Below are 6459 nucleotides of genomic sequence, written 5' to 3'. Positions count from 1 at the left end.
GGACATCGTGAAGGTGCTGACACTAGAAGTCATCCCCCAGTCTCCAAGCTGGTGCCTTCTCTGCAGAGGCGTGTGGTGAGCTCACACCAAGCAAAGCCCTTGGTGTCTCCCCTTCAGCATCTTAGGGACCAGTTTCAATCGGAACATCTCCCTCATGGATCTCCTGCCTTTCTTGGCCACCGGCACAAGTGTCAGGCTCAGAGGACCGCTGCAGGGTGGGCAGATGAGTAACACCTGCCAGCCCCGAGCCTCTCACCGTACCTAACAAATGTATATACGGCTGTTGCCTGCCATAGACCAGTTGGTGAGAAGCTGTTCCCATAGCCAGCAGGGTAATGCCATGTGACATTCAGGACAGGAACAAAAATATCCAGGTCAAGAAGGGAAGACCTCAGGATACTCCGACATCACTATAGCACCAAGGGCAGACTTTTAGAAGAACACCAGGAAAAGATGCTCAGACATCGCTATAGCAACAAGGGTAGACTTTTAGAAGAACACCAGGAAAGAATACTCAGGACCCACTGTGCAACAGCACCGCGAGAGTGGGCCGTACATCAGGGTTTGGAAGCTGTCACCATAGAAACAGGGATGTCTGCTCTGACATCTTCACCAAGAAATTACTAGGTGGGTCATCAGATCAGTAGCCAACAGCTCTGACCCAGGTCACCATTCCCTCTGGGACAAGGTTTGTGTGTGCTCAAATCATACCTGTTGCCACAAAAGTCTTCCTAAAATCACTGTCTGAGTAGTTTTCTTAACTTCTGCAGACTAGAGGCTGAGCTGAGCTCTCTCTGCCAAAGAGAGTCCATACATCCCTAGGGTGGTGGTGAGCAGTGAGGAAAGCTGGCAGGATACAAAGAGATTCCAGGCCCACTTCCCAGGAAGCAGAGTTATTAAAGAGCCGAGGAGGCGGGAGAGTGAGCTGCCTGGGAGAGATGAGAATTAGGGACGTGGCCGGTGGATGCTGAACACTGAGGACCCAGCAGAACAGAGCAGCTCATGGAGGGTTTTTTCCATTTTCCCAAGTCATTTCTGTGTATTCTCACTGTGATGCTCTTTTATGGGGTAACGGCTCAAGAGAAGTCTTTAAGGAAGTGTGTGAACCTCCAAGCAGGAACACATCTAGGCAACCCATGGAAGAGCTGTGGCCATGGAGGTTGATGGAGCCTTGGCCAGCCTGAGTCTGATTTGAGCCCTCCAGCCTTGTCTTCTGTAGATAGCTGTGAAGGGCACAGTTGTTCACTGACGCATTGCCAGAACCAGAGTCAGCTGGGAGACAGGCCTCTGGGCATCCCTCTGGGGATTACTATGAATGGATCCACTGAATTGAGAAGACCTGACCTCTGTGGGCGGCACCATTCCCTGGGCTGGGATCCCAGGCTCTGTACATGGGGAAGGGAACTAAGAAGCAGCAGGCTTTCTTTGCTCTCCTCTTCCTGAATGAGGATTAGTCACTCCAAGCTCTTAACTAACTTTACCACGACAGGCTGTACATTGAATGGTGAGCTGAGGTAAACCCTGCCCCCTTTAATTACCTCTGTCAAGGTATTTTATAACAGAAAGTACATATTTAATGACAGTCTTTAAGTCACCTAGTTGAAGATGTGTCCCCCAGGAGCTCCCAACTTCTGTCTCCCGCCTGTGAATCTGTGTACCTCATCCAGCCCTGGGAGGACTCTGGTTATCTCATAGAGAGCAGCTACAAACAACAAATTGTGGCAGCCAAGTGTGCTGGCACACTCCTGAGGTCCCAGAGCTCTGTAGGCGGAGGCAGGGGGATCATGACAACTGAGGCCAGCCAGGGTTAAAATATGATGCCATCTGGGAAAAAAAAATGATGGAATAATTTAGGTCAAGCAGTTGACAGCAAAGCTGCCTTCAGTACAATGCGCCTGTCATTGCCTTCCTCAGGGCTGAGGGCTCTCTCGCCATCCCTCGCGATTCAGTTGAGTAAGCGCTCTGGTCCCTCCCTCTCCCACCTGTTCCTCAGAACTCCCTCCCCTCCTATCTCAATGCTGTTACTAGACAATGGCCATGTGGGCCTCCCAGACATTCATGAATCACTCCCAGTGCATCAACAACCCTGCTGCCCACGACACGCCTTGTCCTTCCCATTGACCTAATGGGCCCTTGGAGCTTTGACTAATGCTTTCTGAATGTTCCCCTAAGTGGATTAAATGGGGTATATGAGCATTATTCAGTACTCTGTGTCTTGCACATGTATGGAGCCAATGAAGCACTAACTATGCAACAATCTTACCCCCTTGCAAAGGAAGCTCGCTCCTTCTCCTCTCCCTCCTCCCTGTGTGTGTGTATGTGTGTGTATGTGGTGTGTGTGTATGTGGTGTGTGTATGTGTGTGTATGTGGTGTGTGTGTGTGGTATGTGTATGTGTGTATGTGGGGTGTGTGTGTGCATGTGTGTGCGTGTGTGTATGTGGTGTGTGCGTGTGTGTGTATGTGGTATGTGTGCATGTGTGTGCGTGTGTGTATGTGTGTGTGTACGTGGTGTGTGTACGTGCATGTGTGTGCGTGTGTGTGGTGCATGTGCATGAGTGTGCATGTGTGTGTCTGTTTTGAGACAGGGTCTCTCTATGTAGCCCTGGCTGTCCTGGAACTCATGTAGACCAGGCTGGCCTTGAACTCACAGAGATTCCTGTGTCTCTGCCTCCCAAGCACTAGGATTAAAGGCATGCGCCACTACACCTGACCACTGTGCCCAGTGGAGGTAATAATTTTTAAAACTCCACTTTATACTACATCTGAACGATGTCAAATATGAAGTCAACCTGACAATGGTTGATTGTTCAGACTCACAGCAGTACGACTTTGGGACAGGCCCACCAGGGACTACCTTCCCTTGATCATTAATCAAAGAAAACAGTATCGACTTTTTAAAATGAAAAATACAAAAGAACCAAATCATAAAATTCCCTAGGTTTAAGTGAAAGCCCTCTCTCATGAGCTCCCTTGCTTAGGAGTCTGTCTTCCAGAGATGGACACAGATGGATTCCCGGGTGAGAGGGGTGAGGTCGAGGACCATCATCCCGGCTGGAGGAGATGCAGGTGACAGCTGGGGGGCAAGCCCCAGGTCCTTGGGGATCCCACCGCAGAGAGCACAGGGTCCACAGCTGTTGAGCTGACCCCTCCAAATTCAGAAAACTAAACTTTCATCTCTAAAACACAAAATCCACAGCCTAAAAATGCATGCACCAGGGTTTTGTTATGTTCAGTGCCAGATGCTCATCCCCTGCCTCTCTCCAGATTCTCATCATCCCAAAGCCCCGCACCTATAAGCCGTGAGTGCTGCTCTTTCCTGAGGACACCTGGTTAACCTGCCCTTGGATTTGCCTTGCCTCACGGTCAATAATTAGACTCATCAGCACTCTCGTGAGTCTAAATGTCCACATAGCACATTTTCTAGAATCAATTGCATTGTAGCAGGCCTTAAAACCTCCTGTGGCATGGCGAACATTCCCTGTGAGAACCTGTCATGTCTTATAGGTCTGTAGTCCACTGCTGAGTTCCTGTCTGCTGCGCTGTTACGAACCATGCAGCTGTGAATATTCAACCGATAGTTTCTGCGTGGATAATTTTTTTTGGTCCTGTGACACATGTACTTAGAAGTACAGTGGACGGGCCGTGAGAAAACCCCACAGTTAGCCTCCCGTGTTTCTTTTCATATCTGCCTTCCATTGACTCAGAGCCTCCAGGGAATTGTGGACTCCTCTTGCTTGTCCATAGGTTAGCTCGTGTTTAGAATCAGACTTGAGTATGTCAGAGGTGAAGCCATGCCTGGAGAACCCTGATCAAAGCCAGACAGCCCCAGTCCGCCATGACATGTGAGCATTTCCAGCTTGGCGCTCAGAAGCATCCCACAAACTGCAGTTACACAACTGGGGACTTTCCAGGGTCCTGATAAACCGACCAGCTGTGCAACTTATCAGCAATTCCTCCCATGATTCCTCGGGGCAGCCACGAACCGCTTCTGACTGGAGCTGCGCAGTCAGCTGCTTGCCGTGCCTCTGTTTACCTTTTTAGATACAGCGCCAAAGCATGTACTTGCCTCTCACGCAAAGCCCATGTGTACCGCAGAGAGAGCTTCGATATGGAGCCATCAGGTCCCTGGAGAGGAGGCTGTAAGCTAATGGAGTCCCTGCAGAGGTGCTAGGACCCAGGAGGCTGCTCACGTGCCCCACTGGGAGGACAGTCACGTGGAAGCCTTGACTGTAGATGTACTATGAGTAACTGCTTTAAGTTCCTGTTTCCCCTAAAGACAGTGTCTTTGTTAGGGTTTCTATTGCTATGATGAAACCCCATGTCTAAAAGCAACTTGGAGGGGCGGGCAGGTGCAGGGAAGAGTTTCTTTCAGCTTATAGTTTATAGTCTATTACTGAGGAATGTCAGTGCAGGAACCCCAGCAGAGCAGGAACCGCTAGGCAGAAACTGGTGCACAGGCCGTGAGGAACACAGCTTACTGGCTTGTTCTCCCTAGGACCACCTGCCCAGAGGTGGAGCCACCTGGGGGCGGGGCCCACCTAACCAATCATCCGTCAGGAAAATGCCCACAGACCTGCCTACAGGACTATTTATGGAGGAATTCCCTCGAACAAAACTTCTTCCCAGATGATCCTGGCTTGTGTCGAGCTGGCATAAAAACTAGCCAGCATGGACAGTAACTTGGAACTCTCAGCCAAAAAAGCCCCTCCCTCCCCATGTGGCTCTGGTCAGGTGTTTATCAAAGCAATGGGAATGAAGCTAGGACTGAGATGGGTGCCGAAGCAGACATCACGCATTCCGCCAGCTACCAGTCCTCCTGCTTGACATACGCCCCGAAGAAACAGTGAAGAGAACGTCGAAGAGAAAGCCCTACGCTCTTCCAGCACTGCTATTAATAACAGTCCCAACTAGAAACAGCCCGGCGCCGTCTGTGTGCCCATAAACTACGATTCAGTGAGCAGCCACAGTCACTCATACCACACGAGGCCGAACAATGGCAAACGTGCTTTTAAACACACCAGCCTTTAGTGAGCCATCAGAGCCTAGGTTTCCTTTGTACACACTCCCTCCGTAAGACCAGGAGAATGCTCTGGGACGACACACTGTGTCCAGAGCTAAGAGGTGGAAAGAGGCAAGGCTGAGGAGTTCTAGACTAGATCAGGGTTTAAGTGTACCGGCTTTACTGAGGTCTGAGATTGTAAAAGCGTGACCAGAAGCCGGTGTCGCTCAAACCTAAGCTCTCCCACCAGGGCAGGCGCGGGCCTGCTGCGGCTGACCGCAGGCAGAAGAGAGGAGGGCCTTGCCGGGGAAGGACTGCTTACATGCTCCTCTTTGGCAGGTGTGTCATTCTGCAGCCCCTTGTTTGTAGTTCTCCATCTCCGCTCTAAACACAGGGAGAAATGGAGGTGCTCATTCCAGCTGCAGCACACAGAGAGAGGCAGGGGTGCTGTCCCACGGGGGATCCTGGTCAGTGTGCTTGCTCCATTGATGTTGTGTCTTCCCAGGGGCTTCCAACCAGACCCAATGAGGTGCCTCTCCTCGCTCGTTCTCACCGCAGCTGAAACAGACACGCTGCTGTTGCCTGACCACCTCTCTCTCCCTGTGGAGGGCACAGACTTTCAAAACAGCATTACCATCCTCAGAGCCACCTGCTGAATCCAGCATGGCAGAGAGATTAGCTGCTTACACACTTCAGAGGAAATGTCAAAGGATGGGCCGGAGGTCCTGCCTCCACCCATGGGGCAAGACACCCTTTGTCCTCTTCCCACAGTCTCCAAGCGTGCCAGAGTCTGTCACATTCCTAGACAGAACATCTCACGATCACGGACCCTTTGGCAGTGATGTCCCGTCAGCTAGTCTAAGCATTTTGAGAGATGCCATTTTGAGGATTCCTACAAGGATGGCTGGACAGACAGGCTTCCAGGTTGTGCAGCACACAACATTCAACCGATGCAGATACCGTATGTGTGTGTGCAGTGTTCAGAAAGGGTACACACTCAAGCAGTCAGAGGCCAGGGAGTAAACTGAGGAACACACATCTCACACACACATCACACACACATCACACACATCACATACACACCACACACACACACACTCACCACACACACACATCACATATACACCACACACACACACACACACACACACACACACACACACACACGGACACCTTTGTAAACAAGAAAGTAGAAAGAGCAGCATGGGTCTGCACAAGGCTCCTCCTCCCCGCTCCGTGCTTCACTCAGGTCCCAGTGGTCACCTGTATACTCACTTGGCTGGTGTGCCTAGAGAGAACATGCACCCCCTCCCAAAGCAGCCTGGGCTAGGTCTGTGGTCTGTTCTTTCTCCAACCTCACTCCCAACTCTTTCATGTACAACCTCCATCCTTGCAGCAACTGCTTCTCCCGCAGGGTGCCCACATTGCATCATCGTGACATTCCCATCCTTGTGGGGAA

Source organism: Microtus pennsylvanicus, chromosome 1 (genome assembly GCF_037038515.1).
Source record: "Microtus pennsylvanicus isolate mMicPen1 chromosome 1, mMicPen1.hap1, whole genome shotgun sequence".
In the NCBI taxonomy this organism is placed as follows: Eukaryota; Metazoa; Chordata; class Mammalia; order Rodentia; family Cricetidae; genus Microtus; species Microtus pennsylvanicus.
This window is presented reverse-complemented; position numbering follows the sequence as displayed.